We start from the raw sequence: 16,420 nt of genomic DNA, 5'->3' as shown, positions 1-16,420 counted from the left end.
GATGCTGGATATAATCCAGCCAGTTGGACCCATTGGGCCTCCGGGAGGTCTTCCGCATGACTTCTTCTCTATCCCAGGCAGAAGCTGCTGCCCCAAAAATTAACTGGCTGTCCACTCTTTTTGCCATCTATCAGACCAGTGGGGGACATCCAGGAAAGATTTCCACCACAAAGAGACAATTTGCCCTGATCAGGACAATCTCTTTATATTTCAATTCTAACTCTTTCAGTCTTAAAGGTTTGGTGAGGAGAAATCCAAAAATTCTTTTAAAGAGGAAAAAAATGCTTGCACAATTGAACCCATGGAGAGTTAAGTGAGAATTTGTTAAATGAGTTTTGCCCCATTTTATGACGTTTCTTGCCACCATTAAGTGAATCATTGCAGTTGATAAGTTACTAAGCCGGTTGTTAAGTGACTCTGGCTTCCCCATTGACTTTGCTGGTCAGAAGTCTGCAAAAAGTGATGGCATGATCGGTCATAAGTATGAATCAGTGGCCAAACATTGGGATTTTGATCACATGGCCATGGGGATGCTGCAAAGGTCGTAACTGTGAAAAATGGCCATCAATCCCTTTTTTCAGTGCTGTTGTAACTCTGAACGGTCACTAAATGAACTGTTGTAAGTCGAGGACTGCTTTTGTTCCATGTAAACAACCCAGAAGTTGGTTTTAAGAGGGAGGAGGCTGTTCAAAGGTTTTCAACAAAGGCCCAAATAGCATATGGGAATAAAATGTCCAGTGAGACCACAGTATAGAGGCTAATTGGGGAAGGGGCTTAGACTCTTCTCCCCATTGAAATCTGCCCCCTCCCACTGGAGGACTCATTCCAGGTTACATCGCAGGTACACCCCTCCCAAAGATCTAGTTACGCTGGTTAACATACTGTTAGCATGGGCGGGAAAGAAACACCTGCGGAGTCTCTCCCTTGTTTGCAACTTTTATTACCTGCAAAACAAACTTTTATTACTGTGCATCGGCTCTTTCCCTCCTGGACCCGCAGAGTTCAGGGCAAACTTCAGCGGAGCTCGGAGGCGGCAGGATAGGGGCCGAAGGGGCGGGGCGAGGGCGAAGAGCGGCGAAGGAGTCCGCAGTTACAGGTGCAAAGGCTCGTTTTGCCCGGCGCCGCTCTTGCTCCTGAGCGCGGCGGTTGGGACCTTCTTGCTGGGGCTAAGAGGTGAGAAGCACGAAAGGAAGAGCGCGGCTCCTTGGCGAGTCTCCCGGGTCCCTTGGCGGAAGGGAGCGGGCTCCGAGCTGATCCGCAGCGATCCCCTTCAGATCATCGATAGCCAACCTCTACCAAAAGGTCCCCCAAAGCCCTTTGAGGTGAAACGGGATCAATTGGAGGGCCTCAGAAGAAGAACGAACGAGGAGGGCATCGCGGTGGCTGCGTTCACACAACCGGGGTGGCCAGGACGTTTCAGCGCTAACGTTGCCCGGTTGTAAGCAACGTCTCCTTAGGACGTCTCCCTCCCTCCAGGACCCCCAGAAGACACCAAGGGAGCAGCGCTCTTTTCTTTTTTCTTCGCGGACCCAAACGGGGCGGAGAATTTTTGTCAGAGTTTTCTTTGCGGAAAAGGACGGGACCTGAACGGAGGCAGCGCCTAAGCCACTTGTCCTTAGCGGACGGCAGGTCTCTTCGGTTGGAGGTGCACGGGGGCGCCTGGTTGGAGAGCGATGTCGCTGCACCTGGCGCCCCTCTTGCTCTGGGGAGTTGTGCTGGGGTCCTTCGTGGTTGGAGCCTTTTGTGGTGAGTTTCTGGAAGGATTTGCGACGGGCGGGGCGGGAGGAGGAAAGAGACGACGAGGGGGATCTCATGTCCTGGGCTGGGTCTTTCTCTCCCCCCTCAGTCCCAAACTCCTTTCCCAGAAGGCAAAATCTTCCTTCTCTAGCGATTCAGAGAGCCTGGTTTTAAAAGACTTTAGTAACTGATTTGGAATCAGCCCCCATTTGTCTTTCTGAGAGAACGGAGAGTAAAAGTGAAAAGAGAAATTTTCATTTTCATCCCTGCCTTTTTCCCCTCCTGGTCCTTCCTTCTCCTGCCTCCTGGGCGAAGTCCTCATCCAGCTCCACCCTTATGAGCAAACTTTACCCTCGCTGGAAAGATCCTCAGCTGACTTGTTAACGCCCACGTAAATAGGAGCACCTGACCTTTTCCAAGCAGGGTCTGGGGTGGCCTTGGAGGTCAGGCCCACAAGCAGCTGCCTAGGAATCCCAAGAGCCCAGAGGAGCGGCAGGAGCAACTTAACCAGATGTGGCCCTGTCCAGATGTTCTCCAGCTCGGCCCGGGGCTTCTGGGGAGTCCCTCCTCCAGTTCACAGTGTAGGAAGTTAGCACCCACCCCTCTCCTAGAAGAATGAAAAATCCTGGGAAATATTGAAAAGGCAGAATATTATATTTCCCTGGATGTGAAAAGGGAGAAACATGTTTTTAAAGACAAAGTTGCTCTCTGCAGCTTCCTGCCCCCCTTTTGTCATGGGCCATTAGGGGCCCTGAACTAGTATACTCTATATAACAAAGGTAGGATTAGCCTTCTACAGAAACTCACCACATGGCATCTGGGAACTCAACCAAGCTTGGGACTCAAAACGCACACAACCTACAAAGGCAGCTAAGGACACCCCCACCCCACCCCTGGGGGTATGACAACCAATCAGCATACATTTCTTACACTGGAACAGGAAACAGAGAGGTGGGGCTGAACAGAGAGTATAAAAAACCCAGGAACTCTCAGCAAGCCCCCTTTTCTCTCCTCTCTTTTTCACCCAGCATCTGGAAGCATGGGATCCCCCTTTCCTGTCCAGGAGCTCAAGCCATGTGGTCCCGTCCACCATTAAACCACCTTTCCAAGCAGCCTCCATGTCTCCAGGGTCTTTTCCCCCCACTTGAGCTGAACCCAGAAGGACATTTCTTTCAACAACAGCCACCAATCCTCCCAAGCAGAAGGGGAAAAAGGGGGACCAATTTGTTCCACTTCAGAGAACTTGTTGGGAAGAAGCTGTTTCTGACAACAGCACTTAGATTGATATAATGCTTCGTATTGGTTGGAAGAAATGACCTTCTGGGTTCAGCTCCAAGTGGGGGGGAAAGACCCTGGAAACAGGGAGGCTGCTTGGAAATATGGTTTAGTGGTGGACGGGATCACATGGCTTGAGCTCCTGAACAGAAAGGGGGGAATCACATGCTTCCAGATGTTGGGTGAAGAAGAAAAAAAAGCCGAGAGTCCCTGGTTTTATGCCCTCTGTTGGGCCCCACCCCAGAGCTTCCCCATCCTGCGTAAGAAATGCATTCTGATTGGTGGTGAGACTCCCAGGGGGCAACTCGGTAGGCTGTGCTGAAACCCAAGCCTGTTTGTCCTGCTGGCTGATGCAATCCTCCCAGGTGTCATCTGGTGAGGTTGGTAGAAGGCTAATCCTACCTTTGTTATGTAGAATAGAGTGGCCCAGACATCAGTGGCCCATTAAAAGGGGGGAGGACAGGAAGCTGCAGGGAGCTACTTTGTCTTTAAAAACATGTTTCTCCCTTTTCTCATCCAGGGAAATACAATATTTTGCCTCTTTACTATTTCCTAGGATATTTTGTTCTTCAAGAGAGGGATGGGTGCTAACTTCCTACAGTATTGCTTTACATTCCTCTCTAATAAACTCTTGAAGGGGAGGGTGTTGCATTGTAGACCCCTCAATTCTGCTCTTCTCTCTCCAGACCCTCCCCCACACTCCCTGTCCTACTCCTACCTGCGACTCTCAGAGCCCACTCAGGGGCAGAACCAGTTCTTCATGAGGGGCTACTTGGACGACCAGCCCATCATCCGCTTTGACAGCCTCACCAGGAAGGTGGAGCCTCTGGTGCCCTAGATGGAGGAGGTGGAGAAGGAGACCTTTCTGGCCCCTGAGTGGGTCTTCGGGGCTGACCTGGAGAAGTTATCAAAACGGGACCACCCTGCTGGAGGTGAGCAGAGCCATCAATGGCTGCTGAAAAGGAAAGAAGACCCCAATCCCCACCCCCAATTATCTCCCTCACCTAGAAATTCTTCATGGCCTGACCTCAATCGCAATAGCCCTTAGATGTATATACTGCTCACACTGCTTTTATAGCCCTCTCTAAGCAGCTTACAGAGTCAGCATCTTGTCCCCAACGATCTGGGTCCTCATTTTATGGACCTCAGAAGGATGGAAGGCTGAGTCAACCTTGAGCCTATTGAGATTCGATCTGCCAAATTGCAGTCAGCTGGTAGTCAGCAGAAGTAGCCTGCAGTACTGCCCTCTAACCACTGCACAACCCTGGCTCAAGCAGGGTTAATTGAACTAAAAGACGTTTCTCCTTGTGGGATAAAGAGGGGAAGGGGAAATCAGGTTTCTCTCCCTTGAAGAGATGGGAGGTAGAATATAAATCTGTCTTAGAGGAATCCTGGACTCTTTTCATTCACATCTATTCCCTCTGGGTCTCTTTCAGGGCTTCACATCTGGCAGGTGAATTTGGGCTGTGAGCTCAGGGAAGACGGGAGCAAAGGAGGATTTTTGCACTATGGCTACGATGGGATGGACTTCATCAGCTTCGACAAGGAGACCCTCCGATGGGTGACAGCTCAGCCCCAGGCTCAGAAGGTCAAGGAGAAGTGGGAGGAGGACCCAAGGTGGTCCCAGGGAATTACAGTCTACCTGGAAGAGACCTGCATTGAGTGGCTGCAGAGATACCTGTCCTACAAGAAGGAGGCTCTGCAGAGGACAAGTGAGTGGAAAAGGGGGTCTACACTGAGCATGTTGCCATAGGCTCCCCCTCCTCATATTATTTCTGTCCTACATAACCAATCCATCCTTTGCAGAAAAGGGTCAGGAATTATCTCACTTCATACTACAGAAGGAAAATAACCTTCAATGCCCCCCAAAATAAGGACTTGAAAGACAAAGAATCTGAGTAGGAAAATAAGATCTAATCCATTTGCAGTGAGAAAATCTTGGAAAGCAAAAGAAAGGAACTTTGGGTCAGAAGGAAAAGATCAGTTCCTGATTCCTATGTGGAACTTGAGCAAATTCAATTCGGAGGGTTAAAAATGGAATCAATTCCCAAATTTGGGTTTATGTTGGTCAATTTGAGAACTTTACCCCAAATTCTATGTGTTTTCTTTTAAAAAACTGAAGAGCTTCAATCTTCCCATCTTTGTGGGTACCAGAGGCTCAGAGGAGGGGAGGGAGCGGAGGGAGGGGGAGGGGGGCAAAGGAGGGCTTGATATTTAAATCAATCTGCCAGAAAATCTAGAAATTCTGGGAACTCAGGGTTTATTTCTTCTGCAGATCCTCCAGTGGGGAAGGTGACCCACAAGATGGTGAATGACAGAATGGAGGTCCTCACCTGCCAGGCCTTTGGCTTCTACCCCAAGGAGATCCAGGCCACCTGGACCAGGGATGGAGAGGTCTGCCAGTATGAGACCCTCCATAGGAATGTGGCCCCCAACTCAGATGGGACCCATTATGTCCAGCTCAGCATTGAGATCGACCCCAAGGAGAGGCACCGTTTTACGTGTCACCTGGAGCACGAGGGCTTGTGGAGGCCCCTGGACTTGGCCTTCAAGGTGGAAACAGGTGAGAGACTGAGAGGGTAGAAGTAGATTCCACACAAATGTTTGAAAATCTGGTGGGGGCTTCTTTTCTTCTGCTCCATCTCATGTTTTCAGATGCAGAGCAGGAAATGTAGCCCTGCATTTAGTGGGGGGGGGGAGGTGGTTTTTGTCAGAGGAGTTGGGAATGCTAATTTACCGTGTTTCCCCGAAAATACAACATGTCCTGAAACTAAAGCCTTGCCACATTTGTCATGTGGGCAAAAATATAAGCCCACCACCCCCGAAAATAAACCCCCTGGACCATCCCCCTCCTCCCCCGCCAGGCAGAGCACCACTCGCCGACCTAGCGGTATCCTGAAGGCACCAAGCCACGGGAACAGGGGGGGGCAAAGGCGCTTGCATTGCTTGGTGCTTTTGGGGTACCACTAGGTCGGTCAGTGGCGCTGTGCTCAGCTGAAGAGGGGGGGTTGCTGGGCAGCTGCTCTCTTGCGAGTGGGCTCCCGAAGAGCCGGGCACAGCCTCTGGGTTGAATGGCTGTGTTGCGCTGTCGCAGCAGCAACGCAGTAGCCATGAGGTTACCAAGCTTGCAAGCAGTGACCCGGCAATCCCCCTTTCCAGCCGGGTAGAGCGCCACTGACCAACCTAGCAGTACCCGGAAGGCACCAAGCAATGTGAGCGCCTGTTCGCCGCCCTCTGCCTCCCGCGACTCGGTGCCTTCGCAATGCCGCTAGGTGAGTGAACGGGGCTCTGCATGATTGCGCAGTGGCTTTTCCGCTCCCCGCTCGCACAAAGGGCATCTCTGCTGCTGCCGCTGCCTGTCATCGCCTGCTGTCTGGTTTTTTTTTTTCAAAGCACAGAGGATGGATGCCACTCTGGGAGTATGCTCTATGGTTTTACGGTCTGCAGCCCACTACTGTAGAGCGTACTCCCCTTTAATAAGCCCATGGCCATATTTAATAACCCCTCCCCTTTAATAAGCCCAAGGCCATGTTTCGTGGGTCAAAAAAATATAAGACCCTGTCGTATTTTCGGGGAAACACTGTAATAGCAAACGTATGAAGATATGATGATAGATGATGATGATATGTATGAGACGATTGGTTGTGGCTCTTCCTTCTTCCCTTCAAGGCCATTCCCTCCTCCCTGGGCAGCCTTGGGGGGGAGGGGCTTCCTTCAGGTGGGGGCACTTCCTGGAGGCCAACACAGCTTGGGAAATGCTTCCATTGCTCAGCGTCTCCACTCCAGGGATCTCAGCTTCTGTCTAACCAGAACCATCTTTCTCCTTCTTTGGATACAGAGTGGCAGATTCCTATGGGAGTGGATGCTGTCATAATCTCAGGAGCTGGAATTTTCTTCCTGATCTGTAAGTGGAACAAACAACATTCACTGACATTCACCTCTGTGTCTTTGTATTGACTGAGTTGGTGTGGATGGGAGAGAGCCTCCCTGAGAGTTGCAATATGGGCCCCCACGAGACCCTTCCCCACAAGCAGCATTTTGAATGGGAATCGGAAAGGAAGAAGAAACTAGGCAGCCATTTTTTCAACCCTTGTAAATCTCAAAATGTTCCACATTCCTCTTGTCTGGGAGGAAGCCTCTTTGGCCTCAGTGGACAGAGGGGCAAATACCAGGGCTGAGGAGACCCCCTAAATGATTGGGAAACAGTCTGAAAATCCATAACCCTGCCCCTGAAGAAGATCCAAGTGCCACTTCATCTGGGAGGAGGGACTTCCAGGGAAGCTCTGATGGAAACGGGGTCCATGGAAGGAAAGACCCTGCTTGCAAAAACACCTGGAGACAAAAAGAGGGTCCAAGGTCCAGCAGTGGAAGGAGTCGCTGCTTCCTCCGCTCCTACTCAGAGCAAGAGACGCGACAGGGAGAGTGAACGTGGGAAGATGGGAAGTGGATGTAGGAAGAATTGAGTTTCACCAAGTGCAGCTCCAGACACCCATGTAATTTTGTCAGCAAGAATTTGGAAGTGCTTTGCCATTTCCTTCTTCCAATATGGGCTTTTGGACTTGCTTGCAAATTGTGCTGCTTGTCTAACCCAGTGAAACCCAGGCTGGCCTTCCAAGATTGCTGGTTACTTAGATTTAGCTAAGTTGGGACAAGAACTCTGGAGTACAAATCAAAACCAAGACTGTGAGATTTGGAGAAAGAACTAAGGAATTTGGGACGTATGGGGAATATCAAGTGTCTTGCATCAATAACAAGATTCCCAGAGGTCTAGCATCATTGTTTAAAATAAATTAATTAGGACAAGGTGTCATCACATTGTCCAATTATGAGACATCCATTTGTTACCGGAACGGTTAACTGCACCTGCAGTGGTGACCTTGATGGTTTCCATGCTCTCACGATATCCGCATACATTCTCGGCATTCCATTTCCCCCTCCCCCTCCCCCTCCCCCACCCCACCCCCCACTTCATTGGCAAGTTGAGATGCGTTAAATTTTGAAAGAAGCAAAGCGGTTCAATCTTGACACAAAGTCCTTTTGGGAACAGCCATACTGGCCCACTGTGAATGGCTTCAGTGGTGGTGGAAAAACGGGACTGTGACATCCCACAGGAGCAAGGAGAGTTTCAACCAGGAATTAGTTAACCCCCATGAATGTTCTACTGTATTACATTTCCCCCTGATCAGCAGCTCTTGACGGCCATCAATTCTGCCCTGTGCCCAGAGAACAGATGGGGGCCCTCATGGAAGTTTCTCAGGATGCTGGGTTATAATCCATCCAGTTGGATCCTCTGGGCCTCCTGGAGATCTTCAGCATGAGTCCTTCTCTGTCCCAGGCAGGAGTTGCTGCCCCCAAATTAATTACCTATCATCTCTTTTTCCCACCTATCAGACCTGTGGAGGAGATCCCAGAAAAATTTCCATCGCAAAGGGAGCCCTGATCCTGATTCCCAAGAAAAGCCACTTTCTCCCCCTATGGATGTCACGGAGGATGAGATTCAGTCACAGGTGATGCTCCCACCTCAAGTTAGCTGAGAGGGGAGGCTGGCAGTCGCTGAAGTCTATTTAAGAGACAAAACTCCACGCTTGGAAAATACCTGGGAGACAAGACCACCAGGCTTCTGGGGTGGAGGGGTAGCCACGGAGAGATGGTGGGCTGCCTGGGGTTCCTTTGGGGATCAGCCCCTCCTGCCCAGCTCAGCCTCTCCATCCCAACACCTCTGAGGGAAGAATGGGGGGCAGGGATGGGGACAGCAGGATTGGAGGGGAGAGAGAGAGAAAGAATGGGGGGGAGCTGTAAAAACATGGGAGGAGGGAAGCACCCAGGAAAAAAGCCTCCTGGGTGAGGATGAGCTGAGGGGTAAAAGGAAAGGGACTCTAAGGAGAGAAGTGAGGATCCCTCCCCCAATAATTCCTCTCTCCAGGGAGGGGCTGTCTCTGTGAATGAGGATTACAAGCCTTTCTCCAATTGGGCTGCTTGGCCCCATGCCTGCCTGGGGTTGCTGTTGGGGGGAGCCAAGGAAAGGAGAGAAAGATCCCTCCCTGTCAAGCACCGGGAAAATCAGAAGATCCAGGGTGTTCAAGTGGCTATAAAGATTTATTGCAAATTTAAGATCTCTACAAGACTCTGAAGGGAATTTGGACGTAGATAAGAGCCAAAGAAATTCAAGGTGGGCTGGACTTAAATCTCTTGTGGGCATGAAGGGACTCATGACTGATGGCACGTTTGACCCCCTCCTCCCTCGGCCTCAGCCTGGTATCTCCTACACTCCCCATACAAATCAGGGCCTTGACTTCCTCCGTTTTCTCTCTCTGCAGCAGAACAGAAGCTATGGAGGGCAGAGGCCCCAGATGGCTCCTCCTGAAGACACTGCTCCAAGATTGCTCAGTGGAGAAGGGAAGCAGCTTCTTACTGATACTCTTACTCATGTTGATGATGATGAGGAAGATTAAAAAAAATTTTAAGTAATACTTGTACGATTTAAATTACTAGCATTAGCATTACTTTTATCATTACCAAGATGGTGATGGTGAGTCTGACTATGATGATTATTACAAATATGATTATTTCAATTGTTAAGTGAAAGAGAACTTGAAACCGAAGCAGCATTACAGAGTTGGAAGGGACCGTGGAGGTTTTTTATTCCGGGGTCCCCAACCCCTGGCCCATGGCCTATTCAGAATTGGGCTGCACAAGTGGCTGGCCACAAATGTGCAGCTCAAATTGCACAAGTGACAGGATAGTGGGCACTGGCGCATGTGAGTGCTGGCGTGCCTCTTGTGCAGCCTGCCACTGGTGCAAGGGATGCATGCACACACCCATTGGCCCGCCACTCACGCAAGGGCTGCATGCATGCACTGGTCCACCATTCATATGCAGCCCACTTCCCCTCCCCCATCCAGCCAAGCTGCCAAGCCACAAACGTTGGTCACCATAGTTCTAGTCCAACTCTGTACCATTCTAGACATGTGGCTGTTCAGTCTCTTAAAAGCCTCCAATGCTGAAGCACCCAGAACTTCTGAAGGGAATCAGTTCTCACTGTTAGGGAGTTTCTCTTTAGTTCTAGATTGCTTCTCTCCTTGATTAGAGTCCATCCATAGTTTCTTGTCCTGCCTTCAGGTGTTTTGGAAAATTTGTTGTAGCCCCTCAAATATTGAAACACTTCTATCATGTCACCCCTAATCCTTCTTTTCACTAGACTAGCCATATCCAATTCAGGGTTGAAATACTACCGGTTCAGGCCAGTTCGCCCAAACCGGTAGTAAAAAATGCTACCATTCGCCTGAACCAGTAGTAAAAAAATGCTGGTTCTGCCCCAACATCATCAGTGTCCAGCCCCAGTGGACAACAGACATTAACCTCTTTGTTCCAGCCTAAGCCCCCTGAGGTGGACTTTCAACAGATGTTTCAACAACTCTTAAAGGGGCAGGAGGACTTAAAAAACCAATTGAAGGAAATGAACAAGCAGCTCAGAGAGAACCAAGACCGAGTGATCCAAAACTCACAGAGACTGGAACTTTTGGAGGAGGGGACGGCTGAGATGAGGGGGGAGGTGAAGGGGGTCCAGAAAGGAAACCAAGAACTTGAGAACCACCAGATAAAAATGGAATTCGAAAGGATGTCTTTTTTTCTTAGATTTCAAAATGTAATTGAGGCTGATGATGAAGACCTGACAAATTTATTGGCTGAATATATTAAAAAAGACAGACAACAGATGGGGTGGGACATGGACCTGGTCTATAGAGTAAACTCAGCATATGCCAGAACACACAACGTTCCAAGGGAGGTACACATTAAATTCCTCAGAAAGACCACAAGAGATGAAATTCTGAGTGCACAAAGGGGGCAAGCACTAAAATACAAGGATAGAGAAATAGCCATTCTGAAACAGATCCCAAAGAAAGTGAGAGATAAAAGAAAAAATTATTCGCTTTTAGCGAAGAAATTATACCAGAAAGGGGTGTGGTTTAGATGGCTTATGCCAGAAGGTATGCTAATATTCTGGGAGGACATGAGAGTTAGAATCAACACAACCATGGAGGCTCAGGCCTTCATGGAAAAAAATAAAGTCCTCCTAGATAAACCTGATGACACTACACGGGACATACAGGACACGGGAGGACACGGGAGATGCCGGAGCTCTGCTGGAGGGGGGAGAAAAGGCAACATCGAGAAAACTCAGATCACAAAAGTGAACTAGAAAACCTGTTTGATATAAAATGATTGAAATTATTTGAAGATAAAAGTTTATATGCTGACAAAATACTATTAAGTAGTAACAATCTAATGTATTAATAAATGAAAGTTATGAGAATGTGGGGGAGGGCCATTTCCTGTATAATGTAACTGTCAAAATTTGTAACCTAATCCACTACCCCCTTCCTTGATTATTTTTTTTAAACTAATAAAATTTTGTTTAAAAAAAGTTTTTTTTTTTAAAAATCCAATGATCAGCTGTGCAACAACCAGCTGTGTCGGATTGTCTGTGAGGTTGCTGCTTGTTGCAGGGGACATTTTGTGTGAAGTCCAGCTGCTGTTACATTGTGTGTGAGTCAGTTCTGCAGCCATGCCACCCGGTCACATGACCACCAAGCCATGCCCACCAAGCCACGCCCACAGAACTGGTAGGGGAAAATTTTGAATTTCACCACTGATCCAATTCCTGAAACAGTTTTTCATAGGTCTTGGCCTCCAGCCCCCTAATTATCCTTGTGGCTCTTCTCTATATTATTTCCAGTGTCTCTACATCATTTTTTATATGGTGACCAAAATTGGATGCAGTATTCCCAGTGTGGACTTACTAAGGCTTTGTAAAGCTGTAGTAATATTTCATGTGATCTTGGTCCTATCTCGATTAATGCAGCCTAGAATTGCATTGGCTTTTATCCCCTGGGGTGTTGGCTATTGCTATGTTTGGTATCATCTGCAAATTTGATGAGTTTTCCATCTATTCCTTCATCTAAATCATTGATGAAGATATTAAAGGTACTGGGCCTAAAACAGAACCTTGGGGGGTGGGGTACCCCACTGCTTCCTTTCTTCCATGTAGATGTAGTTCTCTTAAGGACTACATATTGAGCATGGTTTTTCAGCCAGTTACAAATCCATCAGGTGGTGATGCTGTCTATCACCCATTTTTCTAGCTTTCCAAGAAGTAGGTAGTGGTCTATTGTGTCAAATGCCTTGCTGAAAACTAAGTATTTAGTATCCATAGCATTTTGCTGATCCACTAATTTAGTCACTTGGTCAAAGAATGAAATAAGATTAATTTGGTATGATCTGTTCTTGACAAAACCATGTTGGCGACTGGGTATAACTTCCAAACATATCAAAACAAAGTGACTAAATTAGTGACCAGCAAATGCTTACCAAGTGGCTTAGGGATACATTTCCTGTAGAGATGTTATTGGTCTCCCATACCTTGTACAGTTTTATTGTTGCTATGACTACTAAAGATGTACAGTATATAAGACATTGTTCATAATGATTGGTGTATTGTAATGTGTGTTTTCATGAACAGTTTCATGACTGGTTCTTGGCAATTTGTGCTTTTCAAAACTGTGTAAAAAGTAACTCATTATGAAGTGGGGTTTTTCCATTTTTGAACTTGTTTCTTTTAAATAAAAATAGTACTCATTTTCACCTATCCCATGTGCTTATTGGCCTTGCATGCAGGTTTTCTCCAGGTAATCCCAGAACTTTCACGGTACAAAAATATGGCAAAAAATCTTTACAAAAATTGTTTATGGAGCAATCAGGCAAAAGAATCTGTGGAGAGCCAGTTTCATGAGGAAGGAAACTTCAGTTTACTTATTTAAAAGAGAAACTGTTAAAGAATGGGTCTAACAAGCAGGTGTGGGAAACTTAGTATTGGTGTGAAGGGAGTGTCATTTTAGCTCCCACAGCAAGTGGAGGAAAAAAATATCTCTAATTTGCAGAAGAGTAATAAGCATCTGAAGCAGCAAAATGAGAAGTTCAAGGAACTAGTGGCTGAACGGATGGGGTCCCTGCTGGACTACCTGCCCCACCTGTTCCCTTGTATCTCACCATCCCCAAAGCTTTGCAAACCACTCCCTGCTGTCCCAGGAATCTTCTGGACCCCTCGGAGATAATGCCCCCCCCTCCTATATTCTTCCTCCCCATGTCAAAAAGAAAAAGAGCCTCCCTTGGATCAGTTAGATGCCCCCAGATCTCATGTCCAAGCCCAGGAATAGCCAAGGACAAGATCTGAAATTCTAATCACCAAAGCAGGCAGAATAGTAAGAGTCTCAGATCAATTTGGCCCCACAATGAATGTATTTCCACTAGGTGAAATCATTGCTCTTTATACCCCAAATGTTGGTCCATGGAGCCCCTGCAATTTCTGCATCCTCTTCCTCCAGTTCTCCAAGGTAGAAGGTGACCTTGGAAGGTTCCAATCAAAGTCCACCCTGGTTGCATTCCATCCTTTGAAGGGCCTTCTTTTCTCAGTTACATCTGCCAGAGCAGAGGGGCAGGGGGTGCTTGGCCAGCTGGGGGTCCAAAGGTACCATTGATACTACCAGCCTAATGATGATAACTGATCCAGAATGAGGGGTCACCTCCCCTAAAGGCATCACATGGCTGTTCAATAGACAGCTGAGATTGTTGGACCCTGAGGTCCCCTGGAAGTCAGGAGATTTGGGACTGAACTCTCATTACAATGTGAGTGAATCAGCCATGGGAAAAGGAGGGGAAATGTCACAAGACTTTTATAACCTTTCCCAGTCCAGAATGATATTATGGTCCACATCCATCGAGTGAGCTCTGCTTCCATACTTCCTGCCCTCTGCGGTGGTAAAACAACCTAGCTGGAGAAGAGTTGAATGCTGGTTTATTGAAAAGATCAGAGTCACCCGTCCTTTGAACCTGGAGCAAATCAAGTGGAAGCGTCTCAGGAGTTTTGTTCTGACCCGAGTCACACTGGCATGGCTAATATAATCTGTTGTGCAACTATACACAACTCAAGCAAATTTTCACAGTGACTGATGACCCTCCAATGGTGCTGGTAAAGCACCCCAATTTCTACCACAAAGTCCACAAAAGAAGGTCCAAAATTCTCAAGGCAGAGAGGAAGAACAAAAACCACAAGTAAGGCCCACATCCAGAAGGCAAGGTCAGAGCCCTGCAAGGCTGAAGCACGGTCCAAAGTCATCTACAAAGCAGGGTTCATGAGATCCAGGGAAGTGCATGCTGAAGCAAACAGTTGTTCCCCACAAATATGCACCTTCCCCCTGTGTCTGGCTAAATCATCCCAGGCCAGGTGTTCCTTGTGAGGAGGGGCTTGTCTGCTTCCACACCAGCAGCTCTGCTTCTTTCTCTGCTCTGCTCTCTGGACCCATGGATGGAGGAGTAACTATTCAGCATCAGAGATGATCTGTTGCCCTTCACTGCTCCTAACCATTGCATGCTGATCTTCCTTTGTGTCTGCTAATTGAATTGTGGGAGATGTTTTCCTCCCTGTTTTATTGTCTTATTGCTTTATGCTTTCCTTTTGGTTCCTGAAGGAAAACAGGTACAGAAAGTAACCCGAGTCCCATTACCTATAATTACTTGAGATCCTTTACCTAGCAGTTTGAAAGCATGCAAATGCAAGTAGATAAATAGGTACCACTTTGGTGGGAAGGTAATAGCATTCTGTGTGCCTCTAGTATGGCCACATGACCACGGAATGTGGCTTCGGACAACCCTGGTGGAAAATGCTGGCTCCCTCGGCTGAGAAATGGAAATGGGCACTTTTTGACATTTCGCCCACTATACTATACTATACTATTATTCTAGTACAGAATAATAGAGTTAGAAGGGACCTTAGAGGTCTTCTAGTGATCTAGTCCAACCCCCTGCTCAAGCAGGAGACCCTCTACCATTTCAGACAGGTGGCTGTCCAGTCTCTTCTGGTCTCTTCCTAAAAACCTCTGGGGTTGAAGCAGTCACAACTTCTGAAGGCAAGGTGTTCCACTGGTTAATTGTTGTAACTGTCAGGAAGTTTCTCATTAGTTCTAGGTTGGTTCTCTCCTTGATTAGTTTCCACCCATTGCTTCTTGTTCTACCCTCAGGTGCCTTGGAAAATAGCTTGACTCCCTCTTCTTTGTGGCAACCCCTGAGATATTGGAACACTGCTATCATGTCTCCCCTAGTCCTTCTTTTAATTAAACTAGACATACCCAGTTCCTGAAACCATTTTTCATATGTTTTAGCCTCCAGTCTCCTAATCATCTTTGTTGCTCTTCTCTGCACTCTCTCCAGAGTCTCCACATCTTTTCTACATCATGGCGACCAGAAATGAATGCAGTATTCCAAGTATGGTCTTACCAAGGCATTATAAAGTGGCATTAACACTTCACATGATCTTGATTCTATCCCTCTGTTGATACAGCTTAGAACTGTGTTGGCTTTTTTGGCAGCTGCTGCACACTGCTGGCTTATATTTAAATGGTTGTCCACTAGGACTCCAAGATCCCTCTCACAGCTCCTACTATTAAAGCTAGGTACCACCTATACCAGTGATGGTGAACCTATGGCACGCATGCCACAGGTGGCACGTGGAGCCATTTGTCAGGGCACGCAAGGCGCTGCCCTGTCAGCTGTGTTCACCATTTTTAAAAGCCATTTTTTCACCCTCCCCAGGCTTCAGAGGCTTTATAGGAGCCTGGGGGGCCCTCTGGAGGCTTCAGGGACCGTCGGAACGCTTAAAATGACCCTCCGAGCAAACTGGAAATGACTTCCGGTTTGCTCGGAGGGTCGTTTTAAGCATTCCAAAGGTTTCAGGGACCATCCGTACAGTCCCTGAAGCCTTCGGAGTGCTCAAAACGACCCTCTGAGCAAACCAGAAGTGACTTCCTGTTTGCTCGGAGGGTCGTTTTAAATGCTCCGAAGGCGTCAGGGAAGCCTCCGGACCATCCCTGAAGCCTTCGGAACGCTTAAAACAACGCTCCAGGCAAACCGAAAGTGACTTCCGGTTTGCTCGGAGGATCATTTTAAGCGTTCCGAAGGCTTCAGGGAAGCCTCCGGACGGTCCCTGAAGCCTCCGGAGGGCCTCTGGGGGGGCGAGGGAAGCTATTTTCGCCCTCCCCAGGCTCCTATAAAGCCTCTGGACCCTGGGGAGGGTGAAAAAAGCATGTAAAAATGAGGGGGTCGTGCCTGTTGTGCGCACATGTGCACTGGGGGATCGCGCATTGCATTATGGGTGCAGCACGCCCGCACACGACCCCCCTGCGCTCCCTCCACTTGTGGCACGCGAGCCAAAAAAGGTTCGCCATCGCTGACCTATACTGTACCTGTGCATTTTGTTTTTCTGGCCTAAATGTAGAACCTTACTCTTTTCACCATTGAATTTCATTTTATTAGATAGTGCCCAATGTTCAAGTTTGTCAAGATCCTTCTGTATCTT

The 16,420-nt window shown here is 48.0% G+C and overlaps 1 protein-coding gene, 1 long non-coding RNA gene and 1 pseudogene across 5 annotated transcripts in view; 1 reads left to right on the top strand and 2 right to left on the bottom strand.

The window, feature by feature from the left end:
• The window catches only part of LOC309383827, a 35,520-nt gene extending 32,897 nt beyond the window's left edge, over nucleotides 1-2,623 (bottom strand). The window contains exon 1 of the long non-coding RNA XR_014173929.1: nucleotides 2,545-2,623. This is a non-coding gene — a long non-coding RNA (uncharacterized lncRNA). The remainder of the gene's footprint in view (nucleotides 1-2,544) is intronic.
• Nucleotides 1-16,420, bottom strand: part of LOC309383778 (major histocompatibility complex class I-related gene protein-like) — a 140,309-nt gene that overhangs the window by 45,127 nt on the left and 78,762 nt on the right. The window lies entirely within an intron of this gene.
• LOC309383788 (major histocompatibility complex class I-related gene protein-like) lies at nucleotides 3,128-10,275 on the top strand (annotated as a pseudogene). Its single transcript, XR_014176847.1, has 7 exons — nucleotides 3,128-3,272; nucleotides 3,699-3,944; nucleotides 4,449-4,724; nucleotides 5,288-5,575; nucleotides 6,851-6,916; nucleotides 8,404-8,519; nucleotides 9,330-10,275. The product of XR_014176847.1 is annotated as a major histocompatibility complex class I-related gene protein-like (transcript).

Source organism: Natrix helvetica, assembly GCF_964273705.1.
Source record: "Natrix helvetica genome assembly, chromosome: 1".
Lineage (NCBI taxonomy): Eukaryota > Metazoa > Chordata > Lepidosauria > Squamata > Natricidae > Natrix > Natrix helvetica.
The sequence above is the reverse complement of the archived record's forward strand: the minus strand, read 5'-3'. Positions and strand labels throughout refer to the sequence as shown.